Below are 15,141 nucleotides of genomic sequence, written 5' to 3'. Positions count from 1 at the left end.
ACCTACATTCTTCAAGTGAACGATAGGGAACCTACATAGTCCAAGTGTCCGCTAGGTAACCTACATAGTCCAAAGCCCGCTAGTTAACCTACATAGTCCAAGTGCCCGTTAGGTAACCCAGATAGTCCTAATGCCCGCTAGGGAACCCACATAGTCCAAGTGCCCGCTAGGGAACTTACATAGTCCAAGGGCCCGCTAGGGAACCTACATAGTCCAAGTGCCCGTTAGTTAACCTAGATAGTCCAAGTACCGGCTAGGTAACCTAGATAGTCCAACAGCCCGGTAGGTAACCAACATACTCCAAGTAACCGCTAGGTAACGTAGATAGTTCAAGTGCTAGCTAGGTAACCTAGATAGTCAAAGTGCCCGCTAGATAACCTACAAAGTCTAATTGCCCGCTAGGTAATCTATATAGTCCAAATTCCCGCTAGGGAGCCTACATAATCCAAATGCCCGCTAGGTAACCTAGATAGTCCAAGGGCCCGCTAGGTAACCTACATAGTCCTAGTGCCCCTAGTTAACCTACATTCTCCAAGTGCCCGATAGGTAACCTACATAGTCCTAGTGCCCCTAGTTAACCTACATTCTCCAAGTGCCCGATAGGGAACCTACATAGTCCAAGTGCCCGCTAGGTAACTTACATAGTCCAAATACCCTCTAGTTAACCTACATAGTCCAACTGCCCGATAGGGAACCAACATAATCCAAGTGCCTGCTAGGGAACCTACATAGTCCAAGTGCCAGTTAGGTAACCTAGATAGTCCAAATGCCCGCCAGGAAACCCACATAGTCCATGTGCCCGCTAGGGAACTTACATAGTCCAAGGGCCCGCTAGGGAGCCTACATAGTCCACGTGCCCGCTAGGTAACCTAGATAATCCAACAGCCCGCTAGGTAACCTACATACTCCAAGAACCCGCTAGGCAACGTAGATAGTTCAAGTGCCAGCTAGGTAACCTAGATAGTCCAAGTGCCCGCTAGTTAACCTAAGTAGTCCAAATGTCCGATAGGGATCCTACATAGTCCAAGTGCCCGCTAGGTAACCTACATAGTCCAAGTGCCCGTTCGTTAACCTAGATAGTCCAAGTGTCCTCTAGGTAACCTAGACTGTCCAAGTGCCCGCTAGGTTACCTACATAGTCCAAGTGCCCGTTCGTTAACCTAGATAGTCCAAGTGCCCGCTAGGAAACCTACATAGTCCAAGGGCCCGCTAGGTAACCTAGATAGTCCAAGTGCCCGCTAGGTAACCTAGATAGTCCAAGTGCCCGCTAGGTAACTTAGAGTCCAAGTGCTCACTAGTTAACCTACATAGTCCAAGTGCCCGCTATGTAACCTAGATAGTCAAAGTGCCCGTTAGGTAACTAGATAATCCAAGTGCCCGCTAGGTAACTTACATTGTACAAGTTCCCACTAGGTAACCTAGATAGTCCAAGTGCCCGTTACCTAACCTAGATAGTCCAAGTGCCCGCTAGGCAACCTACATAGTCCAAGAGCCCGTTCGTTAACCTAGAAGTCCAAGTGCCCGCTAGGAAACCTAGACCGTCCAAGTGCCCGCTAGGTTACCTGCATATTCTAAGTGTCCGTTCGTTAACCTAGATAGTCCAAGTGCCCACTAGGTAAGCTACATAGTCAAAGTGCCCGCTAGGTAACCTATATAGTCCAAGTGCCCGCTAGATAACCTACATAGTCCAAGAGCTCAGTTGTTAACTTTGATAGTCCAAGTGCCCGCTAGTTAACCTAGATTGTCCAAGTGTCCTCTAGTTAACCTACATAGTCCAAGTGCCCGCTAGGTAACCTAGATAGTCCAAGTGCCCGATACGTAACCTAGATAGTCCAAGGGCACGCTAAGGAACTTACATAGTCCAAGTGCACGCTAGTTAACCTAGATAGTCCAAGTGCCCGCTAGTTAACCTAGATAGTCCAAGTGCCTGCTAGGTAACCTACATAGTGCAAGTGTCCGCTAGTTAACCTACATATTCCAAGTGCCCGCTAGTTAAAATAGACAGTCCAAGTGTCCGCTAGGGAACTTACATAGTCCAAGTGCCCACTAGGTAACCTAGATAGAGCAAGTGCCCGCTAGTTAACCTAGATAGTTCAGTTACCCGCTAGGTAACCTAGATCGTCCAAGGGCCCCCTAGTTAGCCTACCTACTCCAAGTGCCCGCTAGGTAACCTACATAATCTAAGTGCCCGTTAGCTAACCTTGATAGTCCAAGGGCCTGCTAGTTGACCTACATAGTCTAAGTGCCAGCTAGGTAACCTAGACTGTCCAAGTGCCCGCTAGGTTACCTACATAGTCTAAGTGCCCGTTCGTTAACCTAGATAGTCCAAGTGCCCGCTATGTAACCTAGATAGTCCAAGTTCCCGCTAGGTAACCTATATAGTCCAAATACCCGCTAGGGAACCTACATAGTCCAAGTGCCCGGTAGGGAACTTACATAGTCCAAGGGCCCGCTAGGGGACCTACACAGTCCAAGTGCCCGTTAGTTAACCTAGATAGTCCAAGTGCCCGCTAGGTAACCTAGATAGTCCAACAGCAGCTAGGTAACCTACATACTCCAAGAACCCGCTATAACGTAGATAGTTCACGTGCCAGCTAGGTAACCTAGATAGTCCATGTGCCGCTAGGTAACCTACAAAGTCAAAATGCCCGCTAGGTTATCTATATAGTCCAAATGGCCGCTAGGGAATCTACATAGTCCAAGGGCCCGCTAGTTAACGTAGATAGTCCAAGTGTCGCTAGTTAATCTACATAGTCCAAGGGCCCGCTAGTTAACCTACATAGTCCAAGTACCCGCTAAGAAACCTAGATAGTCCAAGTGCACGGTAGTTACAGATAGTCCAAGTGCCCTCTAGTTAACCTAGATCGTCCAAGTGCCCGCTAAGAAACCTAGATAGTTCAAGTGCCCGTTACCTAACCTAGAGAGTCCAATTGCGTGCTATGCAACATACATAGTCCAAGTGCCCGTTCGTTAACCTAGAAGTCCAAGTGCCGCTAGGTAACCTAGACTCTCCAAGTGCCCGCTAGGTTACCTACATAGTCCAAATGCCCGTTCGGAAACCTAGATAGTGCAAGTGCCCGGTAGTTAACCTACATAGTCCAAGTGCCCGCTAGGTAACCTAGATAGTCCAAGGGCCCGCTATTTAACCTACATAGTCCAAGAGCCCGGTAGTTAACTTACCTAGTTCAAGTGTCCGTAGGGAACATACAGAGTCAAAGTGCCCACTAGGGAACCTACATAGTCCAAGTGCACGCTAGTTAACCTAGATAGTCCAAGTGCCCGCTAGTTAACCTAGATAGTCCAAGTGCCTGCTAGGTAACCTACATAGTGCAAGTGTCCGCTAGTTAACCTACATATTCCAAGTGCCCGCTAGTTAACATAGATAGTCCAAGTGCCCGCTAGGGAACGTACATAATCCAAGTTCCCGCTAGGTAACCTAGACAGTCCAAGTGCCCGTTAGGTTACCTACATAGTCCAAGTGACCGTTCGTTAACCTAGATAGTCCAAGTTTGTTGGCCTTTAAGAGTGTTTTCCAGTCCAGTCTGGTGGTGTACCAAGTACTGGCCCCAAAGTCATCCTTTGGCATTCCCTGGGGACCTTGATGCTTCGTTTTCTTGCTCTTCTGCTGTACCCCCTTAGTGTTATGCCTCGGTGTGGCAGGATTAGTTCGGGCGCATTTCCCACACTGTGTCTTCAGTGTTGTCCCCTCTAAGGCTATGGGTCTTTGAGGGGTGTCTTGTCTCATCGTGGGGCTGGCCATGTGGTCTTTTATGTGGACTGGATTCTCTGAGTGGGAACATCATCCTCAAGTCCTGGTGTGCCAGGATGTGCTCCACACTCCCCTCCTCCCCCTTCATCTGCTCCATGTGCTCCGATCAGATATGTCCCTCTCTCAGAGCTGCAGATTCACTGCCACCTTCTGAAATAAAATATTTGGCATGGGAAGGGGAGTTGGGTGGGAGGATCTGCTCAGATCATTTGATGGTTCAGGATAGATTGACTGTTCGGCTGGGGACAGGTATGTGGGGCTTAGGGCTCTGGCTCCCAACACTGGTTGTGAATATGTCTTTGTTGTTAACCAGTTGTGTGCCTGTGGGTCAACACCTGTGTCTTTTTGAGTGAGTTTTCTCATCTGCATAGTAAAGGTAATCCATTATCCAGACTCCCATGTCACCAATTGATTGAGAGGCACTAACCAGAGCCTGATTGAAATAGTGTGTACCTGTCAGGCGTGTTCTAAAAACACCTTAAAAGTCGTAAAAACACTATAAATGCCTTAAAAACCCTAAAACGTCTAAAATATTTCTAAAATGCTAAGACCACCCCTAAAGACTCTCTAAAACATCTTAAGACCATTAAATACATGGTAAAAGCCTTTCTAAAACACCCTAATGCACCATAAGTCTTAAAAAAAACTCCTTACGTCCCAAAAACATAATAAATGCCCTAATATTATGCAAATGCCTTAAAACGCAAAATAAAGAACACGTGAAGCCCTAAAAACACGCTAAAAGTCTTTTAAAACCCCAAGAACATCCCTACAAAGCAACCCGAAGCACTATAAAACCCTGTAAAAGTCCAACAACCTAATAGACATGAATTCACCATGAAAGCAAAAAATAATCCAACAAAACCCTAAAGCCCTGAAAACCAAAACCTAATCCCCCCAAACACTCTAAGGCCTTAAGAAGCACCCTAAAATTTTAACAAAACACTAAAAGCCATAAAAACACATATAAGCCTAATAAACACCCTTAAACACTAAAATCACCCTAAAAGCCTTAAAATGTCTGAAAAGCCATAATATTCCCTAAAATTCAAATAACACTCTGAAGCCACAAATAACACACTAAATGCCTCCCAAAACATGTGGAACTTCCAAATCATATCCCTAGAAGATTCCCAAACCATGAACTTCCAAAACCACATAAATGCCCTGAAGACAACATGAAAGCCCCAACAAAACATAAAATGCTGGGGAAAAACACATAAAATATTTTAAAATACCCTAAAATCTCTAAGAAACCCTGTAAGATCACTAAAAACACCCCTACCTGCTAAAAAATACCTATACACTCCAAAAAATCACCCCTAAATCCCTTAAAAACTCCCTTAAACCTTATAAAACACCCTTAAAGCCCAAACCACCCTAATGCGCAAAAAAATTAAATGACCCCAAATGACCTTAAAACCCTAAAAATCACATGCCACAAAAAAATCCTAAATTCCAACTCAAAGCCAGCCTACAAGTCTTTTATGAGAACAGTTTTATCTTTCTACCAAGGAGAAGTTTGTAGGTTCAACCCCTGACCTATGCCCTTACCATATGAAGTTAGTAATCAGTGTTTTTGCAATTCTTTGAAGAAAGATGAGGGTAATTTTATCAGGAGTGAATTAAACTTGTCTAGTGCCTTGAGTAGAACTGATAACTGTACTACATTGAGTCGTCTGGTCAAGGAGCATGGGATATTATCCCATTTGCTGAGGTCACTCTTGATTTCTTGTAATTTCTGTAGTTTTCCTCATATAAATCTGTTGTTTTTTTATTCAAGTATAGATATTGATATTTTCATTTACGCTTGGCTATTGTAAATGGTACTACCTGAAAATGTGTATTTCATTAATTATTACTTCTTCATCTATTTCTTAATCCTTCGAAATATTATCAGTTTGTTGTGGTAGATAAACATTAGGACTTTGCATAACTTAGAAATATTACATTTCACAGAAAAATCATATTAATTATAATGTCGACAGAGCTATAAAAGGAATGTTGCCCTGAATATCTTCAGATATGACAGCTGTTTCATTGAGAAATTAAGCCAGACAGACACAATGTGATGTAAATTTTGTTATTTTCATGTGGGTTCCTTCACTCTTCCAAAAAAATTAGTTTCATGAGCCCCTTGGGGAATGAGTTTGAGTTCAGATCAGATGTCTATTTATATATTTGAGTCCTGAAGCCCATTTGATGGACTGTTCTGTTGCTTCCAAAGTAGTCAGTCACTTCCCCACCAATTAGAGAATTTGTCCGAAGCAAAAGTAAAAGTGTGGCGTACGACATTTGACTGCACACCATCTAAAATCACACTCTCATTTGGTGTTGGCAGTTTTACTTGTATTTCAATTGTAAACTACACTTCAGAGTTCAGGCTAGTGAAAACGTTTCAGTGGAAAAAATTTGCACACAACTACGTGCAGTTTGTGATTCTGTTGTTCCCAAGCAAGGCTATGAGGACAAAGATGCACAAGCATGGGGGGCACTGCAGACAATGTGTGAAAGTTTCCAGGAGCTCAGGGGTGGACAGCGGCTGCTAATTCTCCCGTGCTGGCAGTGAGCTATGTGGGAGGGCTTTGTGTGAGGTCCCTGTGGGGTCTCTGAGAAGTCTCCATAAAGGATGCTGAGAACTTCATATGAAGTCTCTGTGCGAGGCCTCTGAGTCTCTCTGGAAGTCTCCAAGGAAGTATGTGTGTGAGGTTTCTCTCTCGGGTATGTGTGAGTGTCCTTGTGAGATGTCTGCTGAATTGTGGGGGGTGGGGGGCAGTTGTTTCGCTGAGGTCTCTGCAGGTCTGAGTGGGCTTCCCTTTGTTTGACCTCACAGCACCATATAAGAGGACCTGGTGGCAGGGGAAAGGGAAGGGGCTTGGTCCATGCACCCCTTGCTGTTCTTTCAGGGTCTTCTCTCCATCTCCGTGCACTTACCTAGCACGAACGGTAGGGTTCAGCAGCGGGTAGTCCGGTGTCCAGCTCTTCACTCTCTCTAGGAACACACCCAAGCTACCTGCTACCCAAGAGGCCCCAGATCCAGGCTCTGCAGATCCAGAATCTGATTTTTTACTGCCACAGTCACTCCAGAGGCTGCCTTGGCACAATCAGGACTCCAGAAACAACATCATGCTGCTGTACCAGCAGTCTCTGGGGCCTATGTCCACTTCCCTCCTCCACCATTGGTGTCAGTCCCCACCCACCCCACACACACACTTGGTGTCCTGACTGAGGCATGGAGGTCAAGGCTCAGTGGATGTCTTCCTCGCCATCCTTTACTGTTTAGTTCAGTAAACAGTAAACCCTGGCCCACCAGGGGTGTTCTTTTAAGCACATGAGAATTTACTCTAGCGGATCAACTAATCATATTTTGGGGGGCCCTCCTGCCTCCTTCTATAATCTGGTGCCCAGGAAATAAAACCCTGTGTTAGAAGCACAGAGGAAACACTGACCACTATTGAACTGGTTTCCCTTATCAAGACAGGTGATGTCTAATCTCCATGCACATCCTGATTTCCCAGGAGTCTCTAGGGGAAGGGAAGGCTGCTCCCAGTTGTGACTTTCTTTGCAGCACTCAATCCTTAGAAGCCACTCTCTCCGGAGAACATTCCTAGAGCACGTGCACGCGTGTGTGTGTGTGTGTGTGTGCGTGTGTGTGAAGATCACCAGCCTGGGGTCATGTTTCCTGAGAACATTCCTAGAGTGTGCGCATGAGTGTGTGTGTGAAAACCACCAGCCTGGGATCATGTTTCCTGAGAACATTCCTAGAGCGTGTGTGTGTGTGTGCGTGTGTGTGCGTGTGTGTGTGTGTGTGTGTGTGTGTATGTGAAGACCACCAGCCTGGGGTCATGTTTGCTGAGAACATTCCTAGAGCATGTATGTGTGTGTGTGCGCACGCGTGTGTGTGCATGTGAAGACCACCAGCCTGGGGTCATGTTTCGTGAGAACATTCCTAATGCGCGGACGCGTGTGTGTATGCATGTGTGAAGCCCAAAAGCCTGGGGTCATGTTTCCTGAGTCCTGGCACCCTGTTATTGACTCATCCCCACTCTACCCCACCCTGGCTATCAACTCATCCTTCCCCCAGTCAGGAGATGGAAATCAAGTAAAATAACAGTTTGTCGCCCCACTAAAGATAGTATTGAGAAAGTAACCTTCCCTGCTTGAAAGCTGTGCCTTTGCTATACAACCCAGTGCTCTCTGTAGGAGATAAAGTTCTGCTGTGGGGGCAGCTAGCTAAAGCTGGGGTGAAGCACCTGGCCGATTCCCCTTTGTAAGCCTGTGTTAGCTCCGCTTGTGTCTTGCATCATTTCTGGGGATCCTCATGCTCTTTGGCCCCCTTTGCTACGTCCAACGCTTCATATTCTTCTTCACTGTATCCTTCCCTACCCTGTGTCCATGGTGCCTAACCATTAGTGGTTATTACACAGACGCTCATCCTGTACCACTCAGCCTAAGCTGTTGCTCCTTCTCCGGGTTTATATACAGAGGAAGGCATGTGAGCTGTGAACCGGATTTTCCCTTGGTGCAGTGGGTGAGCAGAGTCCCCCGCTGGCAGCCTCCCTAGCAGTTCCCACCCACATGTGTCAGACCTGGGACTTCCATCCTGGAGGCTACCCTAGGCTGGGAGAGAGGCAAAGGTAGCAAAATATGTCATTTCACATTTTGTGACAGGTGTATTGAGGCGGAACCTCCATGCCAAACTTGGCAGCCTTCATCAAATGCACATGTGGGACTTAGACAGGCCGCCACATGTCTCATGCCTGCTTGGTACCATGAGACGCTACTTTGGTCTAAACCTCTTCTGGAGCCTGCGATGGAATTTCTTGGCTGGATTGCGCCTCTCAAAACCTATCAACTGCAGCCACATAACGTTGAAGACAAAGTAATGGCACCAGGGAACATTCTTCACTGTGTTGGGACCTTCTGAGGTTTTCACAGTAGGGGTGTTACCATAAATCATAAGAGGTGCAAAATGAAGAACTTGGGATGGAAGTGGGTGGGAAACACTGCTGAAAACCTCCTCCAGAGCCCTGCCCTTTGAGAAGTCAAAGCTAGCACTCAGAGAAGGAGACGCAGTATCTAACATAGTTAAAGGTATATTATGCCAACCTCGTCAATGAACTCATGTGGGGTTAATTGAAGGGCAGGGAGATCAATGGCTCTGTGAGCCTAGCCTTTCTGGTCTCTTGCTCTCTGATAGTGCCACCAGGGTGGATATGCATTTGTTAGGTCCCTAAAGCAGCTGGAAAGACTCATTTCCTGGGAGATCCCTGAGGAGAAGCCGCATGGACCTACCCTGTTGCAGCCCTGGTTTCTGCAGCAGCCTCATGGAGAACCTGCCAGCGCACGGACTACAATTTCCTCCTGCAGTCATTGTCTCCCCGTGTGTTTTTGGATTGTGAGGAGGACTTTGTAGATTGGTGTCAGACACATGGGATACTATTGGACTGGTGGTCTTAGATTGAACTGGGTTGGGATGCTTTTCAATGTTCACTTAACCTTTATATAAAACTCATAAAATATGAGTGTATGAATTTTGTTTCTCTAGTCTACACAGACTAACACACATGACACCCCCTCTAGATCCCGCCATGCAGCACAGAAGTCACACTTTAATGTAGGAGGGGGAAAATCTCTATTATGGAACAATGAATATCATGGCTGAGAGAAGCCATTAGCCTGTGCAGAACAGGCTAAAGTGGCTGGCATGGATACTTTCCTACTAATCAGAGCAGAAGAAGCGTCTTCTAATTTGCCAGATAAGACATATTCTCGAAGACAGTGACGTGGGCAGTGGTAAGGGTAACTGGAGTAAGCCCACCTCCTCCGCCTCTGCTGCTGCAAGCTGACTGGGCACACAAACACCCTGGGGGGCAATGGCTGAGTGTGGCTTCTGACACTGAATCCCCTGAACGGACAGAAATTTGTGAATACATCCCTGATACAGGTGCTCGTGGTGGGAAGGCTCTGGCAGTCAGGTATCGCCTGGTGGAGGCAGGGTCTCACACTTGCCACTCTCCTGTGTTCTACAAAGAGAGGAGCCCTGCAGCTGGAGGAACATCCATTAACTGAGGCCTGCGTTTCTTTTCGTGGACATAACGTTGACGCAAGATACTCCTGATGACAGCCTGGTGTCCCCTCTAGGACTTGGCCAACATCTGTCGTGAGCACCTGAGCCTCCGTGACCTTGTTAGGAGACACTGGTTGTCTTTGAAGGGGCCCAAGGCTGTGACCACAGGGTAATACGGGCTTTCCTTTTTGCAAAGGATCACCGTGTCCTGTAGATTTTTTGCTGGAGCAAATCCACTGGACAAAGTGCTTCCTCCATTTTTTGCAGTGGCCCTCAGCAGGAAGCTGTCCCTTCTCTGGTGGGAGCTGTGAGGACTTGATCTCAAGGCACTCAGCCAATGCCTTGTCTTGCACAGGCTGGCTTAACCCACAGACTTGGGAGATGCCTCTTCCCGCTAATCCTTTTCCATGCTCTTCTGGATTGGGCCATTTATGAGTCTCCCTCTTGTCAGTGGGAACAGCATCCTTCCTTCTCCTTGTCGAGGGGTCCTGAAGGTTGGGGCTTTTGAGCTTCTGCTGCCCCATGTAACTTGCTCTAGCCACCACGAAGCCACTTGGCCCTTGACATATTGGCTTATCCCCAGTGAACAAATGCTGGGGGCGGCAATGGACCACCTGAGAAGGCAAAACATTGGTGGCAGTGAGCACATCAGTGGTGCAGTCCTGAAGGAGCCCGTCAACAGGACAGCATGGAGAACCACCCTCTGCCTCTACCTCCACCTGGAGCTTAATCTCACTGCACACTCGTGCTGTAAGGCTTGGCTTTTCAGGAACTGGAGCACACTTTCCAGGTAGCAGGAAACTTTTACTACATCCTAGAGCCTCGAAGCACCCCCGGTCCACATGATTGGTTTGAGATTTTGCCAGCACACTGGTTTTGAAAGTGTCTCTATCGTCTAGCTCTATTGAAGAGGACTTCTTGACCACCACCAACCCTGTCTCTTTGGCTCTTGAAGATGGACATTCAGAGTTCACTTCCAATCTGGGGCCTCCTGGGGCACAACTAGCACCCTCTTTCCTTGACCCCTTGCTGGTCAGTACTGGATTTGAGGTTTGCTCTAGGCTCTCTCTCTGGACACTTTCATTCTGGAAGGTTCTGCCAAGGATACTGGGCATGAAGGCTGGAAACGGCTGCCTGAGGGCCAATGAGCATCCACTGTCATTATCAAGTGGGGGGTAGGCTGGGGTTCCCTGAACAGGCTCCTCTGTAGGGGAGCAATCAGCAAAAGGACTCTCCAGGGTAGGGCTTGATTTCTTTGGGGTCACTCTCTCTCCCCAGTCTGCCTGACAGGGTTCTCCCAGGACCTTGACAGCCTCAGTTACTGGGTTAGTTGAAGACTTAGGGGTGGCTAAGCAGGTGGACTGTGGAAAGGACATTGCGTTGTCTTTTCTTGTCCTACAGAGGTTTGTGGGCTCAAGGACTTTGAGGGGCATGCACCACCTCTGCCTCATTTGGAGCCTTACGATATGCGAGTCCAGCACCTGTTGAGTGCCCGGGCTGAGAAAGGAAAGGCTCTGCGTTGTGTTCAGGAGATCTTCCAGCTCTCCCCAGGAGGCCACATTGACAACATGTGGGTGGGTCAGGGAAATAGACAGAGCATGCGTGGTCGCAAGACATGAACGGCAAACAATGCCAGGGATCTGATCCTTTCTAATCTGCTCCACCTTCCTGCACATGTGGACATTCAGGGTGTTTTCCAGTAGGATTTTGTTTGGAACCCTTAGGGTGTAAGTTCCTGCGTTAATCCCCTTGTGTATCCTCAAATCACTTAACTCCTTTGAGTCGGCTCCCGGAGTTCCTTTTGGGCAGTAGTTTCCTGATCCATTGATAGATAGATTACATTTGGATATTTTCCTCAAGTAATTCCCTTGTCCATTGACCGAGTTGTTCCTCAGCTGGACACCGGCTCTGCAGCACGCAAGCGACGGTCCAGGGTGTGTGCATCTTCCTGGGGACACCGTCTTCATTACATTCTTCCCCTGCTTGTCTCCAGGTGTGGAGCAGGAGCATTCGGGCTGCTTCATATCCAGACAAGTCCCTGGCCATTTTTCCTGAGGCTGCTTTAGTGTCAGAGACTCAAGAGTCCCATTGCCGAGGGGCCCCTGCAATTGAGGGAAGTTCTCTTGGCGGTGGAGCTCCGATTGCTTCAAGCAGCCAGGAAGCTTGGGGTCTGTCTTTGGGGTCTGGACCTTCTGATTGTCCTGGGGATGAGTGGGGTTGCGAAGACAAAAAGCTTCCTGGGGTCGTGGCATCATAAAGGGTAAAGAACTCTCACTTTCCTGTTGTTTCTTTAAAAAACGGCTTTCCAGCTGTTGAAGTTAATTTGGAATGCGTGATTGGGACTTAGTGTGGACGGTAAGACAGGATTCATCACAGGGACTCTTGTGAGGAGGAGGAAAAGGTACTGCGAGTGGGCCACGGGGCTGTGGACCAGGCGGAGTCAGGACTGTAGCCGGCGGTGGGGCCTGGGCTTGGCATGCAGTTGGAAGTAAAAGTTGGAATCGGCCTTCAGTGTAGGGCAAGGAGTGACGTTGCAACAAGAGTGGGTACTCTTTAGCTTGCATTTGAGCTGGTAAGGTATTAGGAATTTCATTAAATAAGACAGTGGGAAACTCTAGGGTGGATCCAGAGACCCTGAGAGCAGCTGCCAGAGACTCGCTGTGCAGAAAAGGTAGACCCCAGAAAAACTCACTGAATTTTTGTGGAAAATGCTTCTGAGGGCTGGGTATCTGCTCTGCTTTGATGCTGGCATTCCAGAAGGGCTGGGGAGGTGCAGTGATCTGCTCCCCATCGAGTGCCTTCAACATATTTAAGGCCTGCAGATGGTATTCTGATACACCCTTTCCTTTTTCTTCCCAAATATTCCATTTCTCTGCCTTTGTGATTTCTATTTCCAGCAGCTTGTGGACATTGGGGTTGAGCAAGGTGGGCCTCCCTACTTCCCCCTGCCTCTTTGTGGGTCCTTCCCGAAAGGTGTCTTCTTGGGGGTGCCAGGTAGAGTGCTCTTTCAGAGACCCAAAGTATTCCAAGGAGGGAAGCTGTAAGTTCTTGGCAGCTGCCCAACACTGGGGTGGGGAGGCAGTAGGGAGGCCTGTGGGATGCTGACTTGTGATGGCTGCCATGGCAGGTGTGGAGCAGCGGTTGTGTGGAGATGGGCTCTGCCTGGGCCTTGCCAACAAGTCATTCTGAGAATGAGTCCCTGTGGGGTGCGGGGCTGGTGAGTCCCAGAGAGTGCTTGGAGGCTGCAGGTAGGCCTTTGAATCCGGGGGTTTGGCACTGGGTGAGGGAAGAGCCAGTGGTGTGGGTGAAAGACTGTCAGGTTCACGGGAATGTGCGCAGTCTGGTGATTGACTCAAGGTGGGTAAGACATGAGAAGTTGAGATGCACATCTGGGCCCGTGGAAGGGTGGAGTTCTGAGACCTAGGTGTCCAGAATGGATGAGCCGCAGAACCGTGTGGGGCGCGCGTACCGACATGGACTTCAGCCGTACCTCTATTTCGCCAGCTACCAGAGAGGGCTTGAGCTTTCTGTTGACCAAAGCTGCCAGTGTCAAGTGGGTTTCCCAAGTGGCTGCAGGAGACAGAAGGACCAGATTACAGCCAGGACTGAAGGGGCAAGAGACCTAGCAGGCTAGCAAGGGTCGGTGCAAGCTCAGCCCCTCCCCAAGCCTTGATGGCCTGCTCTTCCTGCCCCACCCCACTGCCCGGGACTCCTGTCATTCTCTGCCCATCCCTGAAAGTGTACCCCAAACCAGCGCATCCCAGCTGCTCTGCAGCCTGAGGCCACACAGGCACCCTGGTTGGAAGATGCACCCCGCGGTGAAGCAGGAAGGTTACTTACTTCTGCCTAAGACGCAAACGCAGGTTCTGAGCGCCATGTAGTTCTTGCAGGAAACTTCGGAAAACTGGAAATCAAGAGAACCGTTATGGTGCAGCCCTCCCAGAGGACCGAAAGGAATGTCACACGGGCTGTGCACTTAGGACGTTGGACTCTCCAGAGCTCAAGGTCAAACGATAGCTTACTCCCACGGGCAGGAGGTGCTTTGGCATTTCAAGGAGCATCGGTTTCCAATATTGTCTGTGGGGTCTCAGTGAGCAATCTGAACCTTGGCAAAGTTACACAGCTTATCGCTGTTACCCCTCAATGTTCCACCTCCAAATCCACCAGAATCTGCTCCTGACACCCCCACTGCTCCCTACTGGGTCCTACCTTGGCCAGCCTTCATCCCATCCTAGGCCCCTCCTGTACATCTGGGAAATATCTGGGTTCTGTTTCCATCCCCAGTATCCTTTTGTTCAGGATTATTACCTGAGAGAGACGGGCTGTTGCCACTGGCATCCTGCAGAGGAGGGGACAGGAGAGCTTACAGAGGTTGGTTGAATGGGCAGAACCTTACCTTTCAGAGCGTCACCTTTGTCCCTTGACCTGCTGCTTCTCCTTGTCTCCACCTGAGGCTGGGGCACAAGAGAGGAAGTCAGGCTGGAATCCAATCCTGCGTCTGTTCTTTGTGACAAACTGCAGGCATTTACTGGTGATTAGAAGAATGACAATCTCCATGGAATGACTAAAGCCCAGAAACCAGCTTCTGTGTGAGACCTAGAGTGCATTTCTTCCGTCAGCCTTCCTCTGCTCACGGAGAGCACACACTCTCAGCACTCAGTGTTCTGGTGGGAAAGATTTTGATTATGGAGGCTGAAGCTCTGGGCCAGCCCTTGACCACTTCCTCCCCGGGGTCAGCCATGCTTTCTCAATTAGCCCAGACAGAAAAGGAGTCTTGGCCCAGAGACTGGAGCTCAAGGAAAGAGACTGAGGACCCAGTGATGAGAGCTGCCCTTTGAAACGTCTAGTCATCTAGTCCTTAGCCACTGCGTCACTATATTGGGGATTTTTACCTATTGCCCTCTATAACAACTAGAGATGGGAGGTCTGAGATCTTCAAAGAGAAATATTTTTGAATGCTCATCTTACTGGCAAATGATTTACATATCATACGAGTCAATAGTTCAGTCGTTCAATCAGATCAAGGGCAATGGTACAATCAATGATTACCATATCCATTTTAGAACAACACCCCCCCCCCATGGTTAAATTGCCTTCAAAAGGAGTTGTGTAATCACAGTCAGGTCTAAAGCTCTCTGTCCCCTCTGGCCTCCTTCATTTTTTCGTCTTGAAATCAATCCCCCTTCACTCTCTAGCATCCCGATGGGGGAGTTCTCCACACTGCTGATCTCACAATCCCTCCCTCTACCATGAGATCTCTCCACCTGCAACTCTGTCAACCCTTGTGTCCATGATCATGATGC

This window comes from Tenrec ecaudatus, chromosome 7 (genome assembly GCF_050624435.1).
Source record: "Tenrec ecaudatus isolate mTenEca1 chromosome 7, mTenEca1.hap1, whole genome shotgun sequence".
Classification (NCBI taxonomy): domain Eukaryota; kingdom Metazoa; phylum Chordata; class Mammalia; order Afrosoricida; family Tenrecidae; genus Tenrec; species Tenrec ecaudatus.
This window is presented reverse-complemented; position numbering follows the sequence as displayed.